At 44.1% G+C, this 17500-nt stretch overlaps 1 protein-coding gene across 1 annotated transcript in view; it reads left to right on the forward strand.

The window, feature by feature from the left end:
- LOC310854555 (FRAS1-related extracellular matrix protein 2-like) overlaps positions 1 to 17500 on the forward strand; it is a gene marked incomplete at both ends in the record, with an annotated part of 168026 nt that overhangs the window by 81471 nt on the left and 69055 nt on the right. The window lies entirely within an intron of this gene.

The following is a 17500-nucleotide window of genomic DNA, read 5'->3' on the forward strand; positions in this document are numbered from 1 at the left end:
ACTGGCACTGATACAGAAACATAAGGTTTTTCAGAAAACTATCAGGATTTTGAAGACTTTTTTTAATTTCGACATCAGGCCTAAATGGGTTTGTGGCCTATAGTATAGTATAGTCGCTTTTTGGGCTTAATTGTTTTCATAGATCTGGTTGCTTAATTCTCTCCCAAAATCTGGCAACACCGGTTCACACTAACGATGAGGACAGCCTTCTTTTGTACAAGGAAACCCGGAGCAAGTTTCTGACGCTTCTTTTTCTTTCCTTTTATCAGCTCCAACAACCCCGCGCTGTACCGTATCGGCTTGGTGGCACTTTGAGTAATGATGAAAATGAAGGCTTTGTCTTCCAATGTAGAGGCCCGCGGCCATGTTGCAACTCTTTAAGGCTTCGAGAGCACAGCCCCAATCTTTTTAATTACTGGAATCCTATACACCATGGCATGGTGTTGGAAGAAGTACTTTTTGTGTTTTACTTGAGTAACTGTAGCAATGTCACCACCATGTAGAAATAAAAATACTGGCTTCAAAATGTACTTAGACCGAGAACGACTACAATGTATACATACATTATAGGGCTGTATTTTGCGTGTCTTAAGTACCAGGTCTTATTCCCTAACTTGAGTAAACTAAAGACCTGGAGGCGTGCCTCCAGGTCTTTAGTTTACTCAAGTTATAGAGAATAAGACCTGGTACTTAAGACACGCAAAATACAGCCCTATGCCTTTCAAAGCGGGAACACCTCTCTGTAGTAGTGTACGTAGTTGTTGCCACTGTATACATATGTACTGTATAGTATATACTAGCAACAACATTGCTTAATACAACATTTTTCAAAGTTTCCAAAGTATTTCAGAAAACTTTGCCTCCGGTTATCAAAAGTAAACGGTTATCGTTACGCAGATATGTCCCGTAACACAGCGTGTGTCGCATGACCGCAAGCTTGCAGACCGGCTATTGTTGAATGGACAAAGTATATACAATAGAGCTTAATTGTTTTTAGTGTATGTTTTGTATATCTCAATCTAAGAATAACTTGAGACTAGAGAGTTATCAAATAGTTGTAGTGTAGTAAGACATACAGTACTGTAATGTACTTGCCTCTGAGATGTAGTGGAGTAGAGGTATAGGAAGGATCATAAACCAATAACCTGTCATCACTGATCCGTCTAAACAGTATTATATCAGACAATAAATAATCTGTACATTGAAACTATAGTACTGTACAGACAGTCCAAAAAAGATTAACCTGGCATCTGTCTACAGTACATAACATGCGCCATATCTATTCTAAAAACTCAATTGATTCTCGATTGAGTCTGACGATTACGGCGGAGCGTTGGAAGTGAGCCTGCGGTTCTGAGCGCGACGACGGGGAGTTGGTGCCACAGTTTGGGAGCCAAAGTGGGAGTATATACTTGAGTAAATGTAATCATAGTTTCGTTGCAGCTGCGATGAATGAAGACGAAGCCCTTTTATTTGTGTTTCAGTGCATCAGCCTGCAGCCACACTGAGACTCTCCGGGGGCTTCGAGAGCCGCCCTGCTCTCTTTAATTACTTGAATCCTATACAACGATAGCAGAGTTTGCCTTCCAGTTAAAAGCCAAAGAGACACTGCTAATAATGTGACCCAATGTGACGACACTTATGACTAACGAGCAGGGCAGAAGGCCTATTATTTGGAGTGTCTGCTGATACTCCCGTCCTTTTGTTTGCTGATGTTTATCTTCTCGTGCCGTGAGGCTGAATGTTGACGCTGGAGATGTTGCTTCAGCCCCTGCAGGGTCATTCTATAAAGGCGTTCAGTGATGGATTAACCAGTGTCTGTAACTGAGAAAAAAGGGCTCGATAGCTCGCTTTGTATCATGTTGCATCTGTAAAGAGATTTTTATTTTTTTAACCAGTTCTGTTTTGTTTATCCCCTTACATAAACAGCATAATGACGACTCAAATGATGATACTGTACACACGGTTTATCAATTTGTGTACTTATTCAGAATAAAACCTATACCATGAAAGGCAGTCATGGCATGGAGAGCTGCGGAAAAGATGAGATTGATGCCCTTGGAATATAGGTTGTTAAGCAAAACGAGATTGGTACCGTCGACCACTTTGATGCCGGCTGACAGGAGTAAAAGTTCCCGGTGATAAATCTTTAAACAGCATCAGAGGTGCACAGACGGGTCAGTGAGGTGTTGTGTCAGACTGGAGACTGACAAACATTTCTACTACTCTAAAACATCTACTATAAATGTGAACGTTGACACTATGGCGTAGGTCTGGAGTGAGTTATTGGTCCCGTGAGGACAAGTTGTGTAGGCGTTGTGCAGAGAGGAGAGTGGAGACTACATTGCATGCTTCCTCAACCCCAGTTTTTGAGTCAAAGTACACTGAGGAATATCAGTGCCGTCTAGCAGAAACCTCTTATATCGGTACAAGCTCATAGCGTGCCACCGAGTGGCGCGCTACGAGCTTGTAGGTCTGCTATTTTAGAATTCTGGGGGTCCTTGACATGAAAAAGTTTGAGCACCACTGACATAGAAACATGGGTTTTTCAGAAAAAAATTAGGATTTAGAAGCCTTTTTTTTTTATCGACCTCAGTCCAAAATGGGTTCTTGCAGAAGGAGACGAGGACACTGGAGCAGCACGGACATTTTAAGCCTTTTATTTAGGTGCTAGTATACAAGAAACGAAACTATAAAAGGCTTAAAATGTCCGCGCTGCTCCGGTATCTTCTCCTCCTTCAGGATTTAGAAGACATTTGTAGAATCGGCCTCAGATCTTAATGGGTTTAATAGTTAACTTCAGGAACTGCAGGTACACTTTGACACACATGTTGCTCTGGTTGAACTAGAGGGCAACACGACGAGATACCGTCTGATTACCAGACAGCCCTATAGTCTCTATCTGCCCATTCAGCTGGCCGCTAGCATGGCCAGCGTTTTATAAAAGCAATAACTCACTCCAGGCTGTGGTGCATTGTGATTATATCACAGCTAAGGGGGTTGAACTGCGCCTCTTATCTGTGATACAACGACAATATAGCGTGGCCTGGAGTGAGTTATTGCTTAATTGAAGCAAATGGTCCCGTAAGGAAGAGTTCCGTGGGGCTAGCCACGGTATAGAGGAGACTCCACTGCATGCTTCCTCACAGACGGTGCGAGAGGAAAGCTGCTCAAACACAGTAGTGGAGTCAAAGTACACTAACCTTTTGTGTTATCTCGTGAATGAACGCTCTAATTGATCATACTACACTAACTACAGCGTCACACAAAAGCAACAACGGTAGTTTGTTTTGGTTGCTCTGTCAAATTTGTATTCAAAAGTTCAAATTACATTTTCTTTTTCATACCAATTAACATATTTTGTATTATTAGTAGTATTACAATTTTTACATTCTCCCGAATAATTCAAAGATTTTCTCGAATCTTTCCAAATACTATCAATAATAGTGAAAACTGCAGATAGACGTGCTATTTACCTTATATTGAAAGAGTTGTTTATCATGATACTTTTCCCCCTTCCTAGAAATGTTATTCCGCTATTCATTTCGATGGAAGTTGCTCAGTGGCGTTTTGAAGCACCCGGAAGACTGCCGGAAGTCCAATTATAACTCAATGGCTCGAGTGAGCGGAAGTTAAGCCCGGAGGTCCTGGGATGACGCAACGTTACGCACATGACGCCATGAACGTCCGTCCACCTCCATGAACGTGCTGCAGTTCCACCTTTCGCCAGTAGGTAGTGGCAGCTTCAACGTTGGATATAGCCTTACTGGGGGCTTGTGAAATGTAGTCAAAGTCAAAGTCATACTAAAAAAAACACAAATATTAGCCTGGACAGATAATCCAAAAAGGTACAGTACTTGTGTATGTATTTCTCCAGGAATTGTACACTAATAAATGCGGAAAAGGATTTTCAAACGGCAGCGTTTCGTTTTCGCAGAGAAAATACACAGAAGGCACAGGCTGGCTAATTAGCTATGCTATTGTTTTGCCTCACTATACATTAGTGATCTCCCCACATCAGTTAACAATGGTATGTAGAGTGAGAATCGGTGAAAAAAACGAGTTTATTTATTGATTTAAGGCATGTTCATTCTGGCGACATGAGGCACATTCTGCTGGCCTGGGTCACATATATCCATTTTAAATCGCTATAGCGTTACAGGCAATGTTTAGGTTGCGGCCAGTGGTCAAAGCCAGAGAAGAGGACTAAATAACACCACCGCGCCGCTATAGAATATTCATGAGTCATCAATAATAGAGAATAGTATAGAAGTAAAAAGCCAAGCAGAAAAAGTTTTATTCTGCTTTTTTCATATCTTTTTTGTTGTTGTAGCGAAGATCAGATGCAATTTGTCTTCCCCTGTATAAAAGGGCTGCGTTCCTTTGCCTCATGAATGTTTAAGTGGCCTTTTGTGTGTGTGAGAGAGAGAGAGAGAGAGAGAGAGAGAGAGAGTCGCAACCCTGACCCACTTGACGCGGAAACTTATAAAGCTCTAAATGTGGACTGGATTCATATACCGGAGATAGCAGATCGAGGGGCAGCGAGTCAAGAGGAATATGTTAGAGAGGAGAAGTGAGAGGAGATGGATGATCACAGACACTCAGACACACACACACACACACACACACACACACACACACACACACACAGTCACAGTGTCTGTGGGCTTGCCTTTGTGCACGGTGTTCTGTGCTGATGTGGGTTTGCATTGTCGCTGTTGCGAGTGAAACTGTGTATATCCAAAACCGTTCCTTATAATTGTCATTATTTTCTTCTACGAAGTAGTGAAAAAATATGACACTCTTGCATCCTGATGAAGCAGGACATTAATTTACAAAAATGGATTGAAATATTTGGTGTGACACTGCGGTGTGATCAAGTATATAGGCCGTTCCATTTACAAAACAGTCAAATCCGTCTGAACTGAGTGGTGCTGTAGCCTACTGTAGTGTGCAAGCCCTCCTCCCTGGCCCTTTAAATGTGGCTGTTTTTGGCTAAATCATGCACCTGTGCACAGTGTGAAGCTCCACGGCACCACTTTGTCTAAACACCACTCTAAACACCACTCCTCAAAAAAGTTTAAGTATGGATATACAAGATTTCTGCACAGTATGATTGGGAGCATGTGTGCATGTTCGTGCGTGCGTGCATGTGTGCGTGGAATAGGCTGCCCCCCCCCCCCCCCCCCCCCCCCCCCCGGGAGCGACAGATTTCGGTCTAGTGACAGAGAAGAGAAATGGGAGTCGAGCGGAAGTTTGAGACGTTTGGTTTGCGGGGAGATTTTCCGCGAGAGGAGGACCCTACCTCGCCTGGCTCGGACCCCCTGGGGTTCAGGGTGATTGCCTCATGCTGATGGCTTCACATGGAGGCTTATATAGATTCACTTCGCTGCATTTCATGTCTCTTCATACCAGATATTGAATTTAAGATCTTTTTTTCCCCCCCATCATGTTCCTGGACTTCCGAGCTTCTCTCTCTCTCTCTCTCTCTCTCTCTCTCTCTCTCTCTCTCTTGTCTTTCATTATATATTTTTCTTCCTTTGTTTCATTTTCAATTGCTTGGTGGTGGCACAACTCCCCCCTCCCTCCCTCACTCACTCATACAAACACTCACTCACTCATAATCCACACATAATCGTGCCGATTATAGAGAGTGAGAGAGAGATAGAGAGAGCAATAAAGGAGAGAGACGGACGGACGGACGGACAAGCAGACACAGTGACAGAGAGAGAGAGAGAGAGAGAGCGAGAGATCTGGGACGATCTTCTTGCACTCCCCGACCCGTCCGTAATGTCAGTATTTTTATTGGTCCCCTTGCGTCTGAAGAAAAAATAGCTCCAGCATTTATTTCCCTGTTGTTCCCCTGTAACGTCACTGAGTTCTTAGCTTTGATAGATGAGGCTTTCACAAGCTGTACGTCGCCTTCTCTCTCTCGCCATGACTAACTGCTCTAACAGAGAGAGAGGGAGGAGGGGGAGGCGGGGGGGTGGCGGGGGATGGGGAGAGAGGGACAGACAGACAGAGAGAGAGACAGCCTCTTTAAACTTCAACTTTACATCACTTGCTTTTCTTCAGGCGTAAAAAAAAACAATTCAAGAATGAGAGAATAGAGAATGAAACAAAGCAAACAAAGTCACATAACCAGACGACACAGTGTCAGATATTATATTATACTGTACACGTTGGTGTTCATGTTCAAAACAGAAGATAAACGAGGGAGAATATCTCTTGTGCAACTATGAGACATACAGTACAGCATATTCAGGCATTAGGGAAGCACTGTTTTGGAAATTCAAATAAGTAAGTAATAAGTAATAATAAGTATTAAGTAAGTAACCTCACCACGTCACCACCGTGGAGGAAAGCCTGGTTCACGTTCTAAAACTGAGCCGTGTGACTTGAGTTCCGCTGGTGGATTCTGCAGGGCGGCGTTACATGGTTTTTGTTCCCCACGTACAGTAATGCCAATCGGCTATAGTTTAGTCTCACTATAGTCGCGCAACAGTTAGAATAAAAGATTGGATTTACCAAACGATTATTTTACCAAAATAAACGAAACAATTATACCAAACTAAGCAAATGTTAAACTAGCGGGGACATGACGCTCGGTTCCAGCTGTATGTGGGGTCCCATTTTCATAGTCTTTGGTATGACCCGGCCACTCTAACCAGAAATAAAATAAATGCATTTCTGTTCGATTATATTCTGAATCTGCTGCTCGGTATAGGCTGCAGATGAACAACAACAAACACAACAACAGATAAACATACAGACACACCGGGCCGCAGGCATGACCCAGAGAGGGGTGTCTTTGATGTGATAGAGAGGGCTTTTCTGAAAACACAGACCACACCACAGGGCCACCGGCTCAATGGAGGAACACACCTGTTGCCTCATGACTCATAACGGTGTGATACTGCATACGCAACGAGTCTTGCACGATATCAAAGCATGTTCTTTTATACAGTATTTTTCTGACTTCTCTTCGTCCTCCTCCTCCTCCTCCTCCTCGGCTGACTTGGGTCTCCTAGCTCAGAGCTCCTTCCATGGAGTCCACTGTCCATGCTTATAGCTATATAAATGTGACTCCTCTCCTCTCCTCTCCTCTCCTCTCCTCTCCTCTCCTCTCCTCTCCTCTCCTCTCCTCTCCTCTCCTCTCTCTCCTCTCCTCTCCTCTCCTCTCCTCTCCTCTCCTCTCCTCTCCTCTCCTCTCCTCTCCTCATCTAAATGTGGCTCTCCTCTCCTCCTCTATCTAAATGTGACTGTCCTCTCCTCTCCTCAGAGTCCATGGTGTTCATCCCCCAGCAGAGCTACTCGGTGGAGGAGGACGTGGGCGAACTGCTCATCCCCGTCCACCGGAGTGGTGACGTCAGCCAGGAGCTGATGGTGGTCTGCTACACACACCAAGGTACAGTGATGGTGGTCCGATACACACAGTGCAAGGTACAGTGAGTAAAGCGTTATTCATAGTCTGGATTTTCGGTGGTGAGGTGACCACCGAACTACAACATGACGTCACGAGCCACCGCCCCAGGCCTTCTCTCTGTTTTCACTCGCACCGCTCAACGGTGGTCACCTCACCACCGGAGCGGTGGTCAACCCACCACCGGAAATCCAGACTATGAATGAGCCTTTAGTGACACGTATACTATACACTCAGCCAACACCACCACCTAACTGTACTTCAGATATACAGTAACTCACGAATAGATTGGGACCATTAACCTTTTCAACCCCACGGGGGTCCGGGAGGGAAAAATATCGGACCTTGACCAGCCCCATTTACCCGCTGAGAGCTGTTCATGAGGTGGACAGAATCTAGCCGGGGGGCTCAGGAGGTTTTAAATAGCTTGCAGAATGTTTTATTTAACAAATGTAAATGGAAGTGTGAATATTATTATTTGTTCAGGCTCAGTGATACAGTGCATTACTCCCTGCTCAGCACATTAGAAAACAAACATTTAGCTCAATTCACGCCAGCATTAATTAATCCCTCGATAGCGCATTGGTTTTATCGCGTGTAACACTTACTTTGAAGAGCCAAATATCCGTAACCGGATGTTACAATGACAAACTGCTGTGTGTGGTGTCATGCCCGGATGTTGTTGTTGTCTCGGTCGAAAAAACCCGACCACGAGTGTCAGCCCGCCTGCTACAGCCCGTTGAAAACCCTTGTATTCACCAGAAACGGCCCCCTCAATGTCCTTTCTGAGACACAGAGCTTTGAATACAAGCCTTATAATGGAAGTGGATGCGCGCGCATCTTCAAAATGGCCGTGGCCAGTGTCCCACTTTGTGTTGATGTGGGTAGCAACATTAGCTAGCGATACCATCGGATTAAAAGATGGATGTGGCTCAGGAGGTAGAGCAAGTCGGGGTCGGCGGTTCGAATCCCGGCTCCTCCTGTCCACATGTGGAAGTGTCCTTGGGCAAGACACTGAACCCTACATTGCCTCCAATGAGTTTCTCGGTGTGAGCTTGCCACCATTCGCAAGTGTGGGAATGTGGGAAGCATTTGGGAAGTTAGGATGCTGGTGTCGACTGTTCGCCGCTTCACCTCAATGTATGAATGAATTAACCACTTTGAGCACTTTGAGCACTTGGAAAAGCGCTATAAAAATGCAATTCATTCATTTTTACAATAAGCAAGGATCACAAGTTAACCAAAGACCTAGAGTCAGTCTAAACAATATACTATTTTAAAAAACTACATTGAAACTAAAGGATATCAGGTAGAACTAGAAAAAGTGCCCTTCCGGGCACAGGTCTCCACCAGGTTATCCACAGATCCGTGCAGTTAGAGGTAAAAACACTTTTCGGCCAGTTATAGCGCCACCTTGAGGCTGAGTTGAAATTGTTCATGTGGCATTTCGTCCTCGGCCTAGTGGGAATGTGGGTGCACAATTTCACGGAAATCACGCGATGTGTTCATGATTTGCAGCATTTTGTTTGAAACTGAGCACTCCTGTGAACTTTGGAAGCCAATCTTAACCAATCAGGATGGAGTCTGATAAATCTGAAAGACCCGTTTCGTTGAATGGCTCTAGAGAGACTGTGTACCAATTTGCGTGATGTTTGGACAAAATCTGTAGGTGTACTGTGCAAAAACTTGTTTTGCACAAAGCGGCCTCCTGGTGGCGCTATAACAGGCCGTTCTGGAAAGTTTGGGGCAGAGGTTCATGGTTGGCATCCAGGGAGTGTGTGTGCAAAATATGGCATCGACCGGGTTAACGGTGGCCGAGATTAGCTGTTCACGGACACACGGACGGACACACGGACGGACACACGGACGGACGGACGGACACGCGGACGGACGGAGTGCAAAACATACTCTCCCCACATGCCTTCGGCCTGGTGGAGACAATGAACCTAGTATCTATCGAATAGCATTATATTTAAATTGCATTTTCAGCATTGTAGTCAACAAAAAACAACTTAAAAGCTTAAGTTGAATAACAAACACGGGAACAAATTATTCAAGTTCAGTATGTATACATGGCCGTAATATCTAGGATAAGTTCTTTATCAGAGAGACATGAACCTTCGTCAAACAACACCAAGGGTGAGCGGTTAACCCATTTTGGGCGGGAACCCCATTTGGTGTTTTAAGCGTAATGTTATACTTTAGCTATTTTTTTTTAATCGTGAAATGTGGCTATATAATATATAAGAATATATATTCTTTCAGAGCGAATGTTTTTAACTCAAATCTTTGCTTCTGGCGGGTCCCTGGAACAACATATTTTCAGATGGGGGGTCGGCGGCCAATTACATGTAATCTTGGGGCTCCTCCTTGACATGAAAATGTTTGAGAACCACTGACACAGAAACATGGGTTTTTCAGAAAACAGTTTAGAAGACATTTGTAGAATCGTTCCCAGGTCTAAATGGGTTAAAGAAAGAATAGAACACTAAATGGTGCCTTTATCCAAGACGCTTTATGGAGATTGTACATTACATTCACCCATTACATTCAAACATTCACACACACATGCATATACACCGATGGCGGCGGAAACCATGCAAGGCACCAACCAGCACATCAGTGTCAGTGTCAGGTTCAGTGTCTTGCTCAAGGACACTTCGACACTAACTCTGGGGGGAGCCCGGGTTCGAACTGTCAACCTTTGCAGTGGCTACCGGCATCCAGCCACTCTACCCCTGAGCCACCGCCGCCCGCACTGAGAAAACCAAGTGTGTGCGCTGCAGTATAAACTGTAGTATCCAATGAAAACCAAGTGTGTGCGCTGCAGTATAAACTATAGTATCCAATGAAAACCAAGTGTGTGCGCTGCAGTATAAACTGTAGTATCCAATGAAAACCAAGTGTGTGCTATAGTATAAACTACAGTATCCAATGAAAACCAAGTGTGTGCTATAGTATAAACTACAGTATCCAATGAAAACCAAGTGTGTGCTATAGTATAAACTACAGTATCCAATGAAAACCAAGTGTGTGCTATAGTATAAACTACAGTATCCAATGGGACAGAAGTCCCGAGCTGAGTGTGCTTCTACTGTCAGTTAATTAAAGGTAAGGACAGACGGGTGCAGACTCTCAGAGCCCTTTTCCACCGGTTGGTTCCCAAGGGGAACCGGTTCAGTTGCATATTTAAAAAAATCTTACGTGCACTACAATAAATCATTGTCTTTGTGTAAGTAATCAACTGGGGAAGTTTCATAACAATCTAATATAGGTATGGGTTTGCACACTCAATTCATAATTAACGTTCCAATGAGCTCTGGCTCATGGATTAAGAACCAAAAAGAACTGAACCGGTTGGGAACCTTGGGAACCAACCGGTGGAAAAGGGGTCTCAAGTGAACAGTCTATACAAAAATTACCTAATATAATTACCTAATTATGGCCTCATTTAGAAAATATGTAGTTCCAGGACCCCCCCCCCCCCCAAGCAAAGATTTGAGTTAAAAATGTTCACTCTCAAAGAATATATTATTGAAAGATTTACGCCACATTTTCACGATAAAAAAAAAATAGCAGACCTACAAGCTCATAGCGCGCCATGAGCTTGTAGATCTGCTATTTTTCAATAGCTAAAGTATAACATAATGCTTAGTTAAAACACCAAAAGGGGGCCCAGGCCGTAGCGTAACGGTCTGGGCACCGGACTGGTAATCCAGTCGCAGTGTGCCGCGGGTTCGACTCCCGGACCCGACACGGCCTTTACTGCATGTCATCCCCCCCATCTCTCTCCCGTTTCCTGTCAGCCTACTGTCTGTCCCTTCAAAAAAAAATCAATAAAAGGCGTAAGCCGCAAAAAAAATATCTTAAAAAAAAAAAAAAAAACACCAAAAGGGGTTCCCGCCCAAAATGGGTTAAATTAACCTGCATGTACATGGCAATTAAATTAGACAATTAACTCAGTGCTTAGCTTGTTTTTAGACAAGTCTCTACAGTTTGCCGAGGAGAAAACCATAACCTTTGTGACAGTTTTGATAAACACATATTAAAATAAATGTGTTTTCTCTGAAGTGTTTAAATGTATCAGGTGAAAAGGTGAATGCGACTCCTGTGGAAAATGACAGTGATTAATTCTGTGCTGGCGTTGTGCAAAAAAAGCATTTTCTTTTGGCCAAGCTCAGATTTAATTAAAGTGATGTCTTTATCATTCTATATTATGCATGCAGACTAATGTTCTTTGAAAACATTAGATTCTAGTGTGCCATGATGCATTAACATTTATCTCCATTTTGTTTCCACTCAACTCACTGGGAGTTTATTTTGTCTCTGTCAGGTTATTTTGTCTCTGCTTTCGTCGACTAAAACTAAGACGAAAAATGTCCGTCGGCTACCTTTTTCCACTGACAAAACTAAATGGAAACTAAATGAAAACTAGTGTAAAAACAGTCATTATTACAGTAACAAGGCCCGCCAAAATACATTTTAGTCGACTAAATCAACTGCAGATTTAGTCGACTAAAATCTTATGATAGTCGACTGAAACTAGACCAACACTAAAACATATTCCAGGCGACTAAAATGTGACTATAAACTAAATGAGAACTATTCAAGAGAGACTATGACTAAAACTAAAATCAAATAGCTAAAGTAGCAGCTACTGTACAAGCTCAAAATGCTGCGCGAAAGCTTGTAGATCTGCTATAGCTGTAGTGTGATCAGTAAGCGTGTTAATTCACACACAAAAACACAGAAAAGATGGAATTTGGGGAGAGGTTTCTGCATGCCCGACAGCGACAAGGGGATTTGTCCTCTTTATACAACCGTAGAACGGATCACTGTTTGTCTTCGTGAGGCCACGTTATTGCCTCCTTTCTCATATTATTCTCTCTACTGGGACTGCACTATTATGAAGAGAACATGCGATATGCAACAACATTGGTGAATATCGAACAGATATTGAAGTATACCGTTTTGATATCTTTCTGCCTTACTAGGTTAACGTATAACTCAATGAATAGCTATATGCCTATACTGTATACTGCACACACTGGAAAGAAAGAAATAAGTGGATACATACATGGATTTTATTTCCATTCTTACAACATCTATTATGCAACATGCCTCTGTCTGTCTGTGTGTAATCCACGGAACTCGAGAACCGACACCGAACCGACACCACCGCAGGGGGTTGCAGTGCCCGGTGTGGATTCGGTCGGTTGTCTATAGATTGACCCATTTTGGACTGACGACGATTCTACAAATGTCTTCTAAATCCTGACAGTTTTCTGAAAAGCCCATGTTTCTATGTTGCTATGAGCTTGTGTAGATCTTCTATTTTTCAACAGCTAAAGTATCACATAATGCTTAAAACACCAAAAGGGGTTCCCGCCCCGGGATGGGTTAAACAATGAAAACACAACTCGGGCAACTCGCGAATCGCAGGGAAAGTGTTCTAAAAATGAATTCACTCGGGCAACCCGTGAATAGACTGTCAAAGTGTTTTAACGACACAAATCTGGTGCTTTTCTCCCGGTCCTCCAGGGTCGGCCACGGGCACGCTCCCCACCACCGTGCTGTCCTACTCCGACTTCATCTCGCGCCCCGAGGAGCACGGCAGCATGCTGCGCTTCGACAAGGACGAGAGGGAGAAGGCGTGCCGCGTGGTGGTCATCGACGACTCCCTGTACGAGGACGAGGAGCGCTTCAACGTGTCGCTGTCGCTGCCCATCGGCGGCCGCCTGGGGACGCACTACGCCACCGCCGCCGTCCGCATCCTGCCCGACATGGACGACGGTAATGAGACAACCTGTCTGTCTGTCTGTCTGTCTGTCTGTCTGTCTGTCTGTCTGTCTGTCTGTCTGTCTGTCTGTCTGTCTGTCTGTCTGTCTGTCTGTCTGTCTGTCTGTCTGTCTGTCCGTCCGTCCGTCCGTCCGTCCGTCCGTCCGTCCGTCCGTCCGTCCGTCCGTCCGTCCGTCCGTCCGTCCGTCCGTCCGTCCGTCCGTCCGTCCGTCCGTCCGTCCGTCCGTCCGTCCGTCCGTCCGTCCGTCCGTCCGTCCGTCCGTCCGTCCGTCCGTCCGTCCGTCTGTCTGTCTGTCTTTTTGAACAACGTTACATATTTCATCGCATACGTTCTCCTCTTATCTCTTATACATGCCGTATATCTCAGTGAACACCTCAAAGCAACAACTTCAAGTGAATTTTATCACTTGAAGTTGTCCAATTCCCATGTTATTTTATTAATGTCTTCTTTCCGTGTTGTTTTATCCGTCTGTCAAACTCTGTTACGTATTCCATCACATATATATCATACACTGAATGCACTATACTGTCACATATGCCCCCTTTAACAAACTTTAAAGTCTAACTCTCACCCGTCCAGAGTCTCTCTCTGAGAAAAAGAGAGAGCTTGCATTGTGGGTGTGTGCGATTGTGCGCGTCTTTGTTTTGCAATCGAAATTTTTAATCTACAAGCTCGAGCTTGTAGATCTTTCAACAGCTAAAATGGTGGTTAAAAGTCACCAAAAGGTGACGGAATGCGTTAAAACAAGGTTCAATATTCCTTCTACAGAGCTACAGTCACACCTCCTTTCTTGATTCCATGGCTCTGTGATTTTCACATTTCTCTACAGCATTTTCTTTTTAAAATGTTCATAGAAGTCATATAAGTCTTTATTATAGCCTTGTTTTTTAATGAGGTCTTAACGGCATTCGCTAACGCGTTGTCATGAGAACGGATCGTGCTCTTTGAAGTGTATACTGGTCCGTATTTTAATTACTACAGACACTGGAGCAGTCCAGTGGGACTTCACATCCACACACAATCCTCTGTAATAATAATCACAACCGTCTTAATTGTCACAGCACAGGTCTTATACAGGTGTGAAACGGCGGGTGAAATTCCTTTTTTGTGCAAGCGCCGTCGTACTTGTTGGTGTGTGTGTGTGTGTGTGTGTGTGTGTGTGTGTGTGTGTGTGTGTGTGTGTGTGTGTGTGTGTGTGTGTGTGTGTGTGTTTGTGTGTGGGGTCCGCGGACCCCCAGGGGTCATTAAGAGAGTTCCAGGGGATCCACAGCTAAATGATCATTAGGAACCAAATGGACACTTATGGGCCTGTAACTCAGAGAGTGTGCAAATGGAACCATACGGACCCTAACGGGTCCATTTGATATAATTGCCATTAAATGGGGGACTGTAGCCTAATTCATGTCAAACTGGGGGGGGGGGGGGGTCCTTGAAATTAAACGGGTTGAGAATCACTGCTAGAGCCGTAACAATATCCTCTCATGGGGGTCCGCAAGCTAATTAGTGTCAATTTGGGGGGTCCTTGACATGAAAAGGTTTGGGAGCCACTGCTCTACATTATTTAAGTAAGCCTTTCTGAGACCATTATGGCAGGAGCATGACTCCTGTTTCTGTTGCAGCTTGATGTTACAAGCAAACCCCCTGGATATGATGTATAAGTACACCCCCTGGACATAACGCTGGCATGTCACAGGGACTTGACCCCAATCCAATCTTTGATGCTGAGTGCCAAGCAGGGAGGAACTAGGTCATTGCATTTATATGGTCTTTGGTATGAGTCTGACCCAGCCGGGGATCGGGACAGACCACATGAAGGCTACATATTTACACATACAGTAGTATACATGTCCGTACATTAGTAGGGCTTTCACTTTGAGTGATTTTTACTAGTTGACTAGTTGTTTAACTATAATAGTTAAACAACTATAAATAATAGTTGTACGTTTAGAAACTATGTGTACATGTGACTGTCTATAACTATAATCTAGCTGATCTTGAGGCCTACAAAAACGAAAACAATTAGTTGCTTAAATCCCTACTAGGGCTTTCACTTCTAGTTAAATCTCACACATGTTTACAGAGTAGATGAGCTCCTTATATCACATGGCTGTCACTATAGCGGTTGTTTGAGAGTTGGAAAACGGAAATACTAGCGGAGTTAGAGTTATTGTTGCACACCATGCAGGTCTGGAGGGAAATAACGGCACATATTCCAAACGGCGCCGTCTTTCATCTTCCGACTCCACTGCGTTTTACCATCGATTCCCTTTATCGACTTCAAAGAGATTGACTCTCTATATTCCAGGCTGTGCTTGATTAAATGTCACCGTGTCACATTTAAGCCATTCAGCACGGGAACCCCTTTTGTTGTATATTGCATATTTTCAGATGAGGGTCGGCAGCCAAATACATATATTTTTGGGGGTCCTTGACATGCAAATGTTTGAGAACAACTGACATAGAATCATGTGTTTTTCCAGAAAACAATTTAGAAGGCATTTGTAGAATCGCTCCTCAGGTCTAAATGGGTTAATGGCTGTTAAAAGTCATGTAGAAGTTCTTTTCATCCCATGTAAGTTAAAGAATAGCATAATAATTATAGGATAGGGATGAATAATTTAAGCTGCAATCTGGGAGCTTGTTTGAACGAATAAAACGCTATTTGAATAAATCATGGCGGATTGTGTCAGATGATCGGTGGTCAGGTGGTCTCCCATCTCCCTACTCTTCCACATTTTGAGACATTATTTGGTGTCAGTTCAGGACACTTACTGGTTAACAAGTAGCATTTCCTGGAGCTCATAAACCCAATAGATCCCCTACCTGGCCAAGGGAGGATTCCCTCTTGGTGAGTGGTAGATGTTTTCTTATTCCACCACAGGTGAGAGATTTGGGTTTGAATCCCGGGTGTGTAACTGTTGCGGTTTCCTCTCTCCGTGGGGATGAGGATCTTAAAAGTTATGGACTGAAGCTTTAACCCATTCTGGACGGGAATCCCTTTTGGTGTTTTTAAGCATTCGGTTATGCTTTAGCTATTGGAAAATAGCAGATCTACAAGCACATAGCGCTGCACCGAGTGCCGCGCTACGAGCTTGTAGATCTGCTTTTTTTTCCCCGAAAATGTGGCGCAAATCTTTGAATATATATTCTTTCAGAGCGAACATTTTTAACTCAAATTCCTGGGGTGGTCCCTGGAACAACATATTTTCAGATAGGGGTCGGCGGCCAATTACATATAATTTTGAGGGTCCTTGACATGAAATATTTTAGAACAACATGGGTTTCTCAGAAAACTGTCAGGATTTAGAAGACATTTGTATAATCTGTCCTCAGGTCTAAATGTTTGGGGTCCTTGACATGAAATAGTTTGAGAACCACTGACATAGAAACATAGGTTTTTTTCAGAAAATTGTCACTTTGTCAGGATTTAGAAGACATTTTGTAGAATCGAGCTCAGGTCTAAATGGGTTAAAAGACTGGAGAGAAAAGCAAGGGATGTTGTAGTGATGGACTGAAAGTGTAGGCGCAGCTTCGCAGAAGGATGGATAGCACACCTTATGGAACACCTCGGGAGCGCTGCATATTCCTGACCTCAGGAATACAGACCATGATTCAGGCCCTTCAGTCAATAAATATTGACGTTCATGTTGAACCGTACTGTATAGCATACAACACTCCCAAGACATCGGCAGACAGTGTTTACACTACAGGCTTGATGGATCGGGTCCTTTTGCACTGTGGAGGAGTGGATATTGATATTCATATAGCAGGTCATATATTATATATCATATTTACTGACATGGGGTGAATTAACCACTTAAGCTTAAAAATCTCTTTTGGCCAAAAATTCTTCCTTTGAACTTGTAGATTGGCCATTCTTTTGGCTGGATGTTCACGTCCAAGCAGCGCTGGAAGTGGAAGAGACGCCTGGAGTGGCGCATAAACCAGACAGTGGCCTTGTGGTTAGAGTGTCCGCCCTGAAACTGGGAGGTCGGGGTTCGATCCCTGGGCCGGGTCATACCAAAGACTGTAAAAATGGGACCCGATGCCTCCTGCTTGGCACTCAGCATCAATGGGTTGGATTGGGGGGGGGGGGGGGTCAAATCTACTAATCAAATGATTCCCGAGTGCAGTGCGGGGCTGTGGCTGCAGCTCACCGCTCCTTGGCTGCAGCTCGCCGCTCCTTGGCTGCGGCTCACCGCTCCAAAAGATGGGTCAAATTGCGGAGAACAAGGTTCACTGCGGTTAACGTGTGTGACAAATCGTACGACTTTGAC

Source organism: Protomyctophum parallelum, assembly GCF_964188405.1.
Source record: "Protomyctophum parallelum genome assembly, chromosome: 1".
NCBI classification, from domain to species: domain Eukaryota; kingdom Metazoa; phylum Chordata; class Actinopteri; order Myctophiformes; family Myctophidae; genus Protomyctophum; species Protomyctophum parallelum.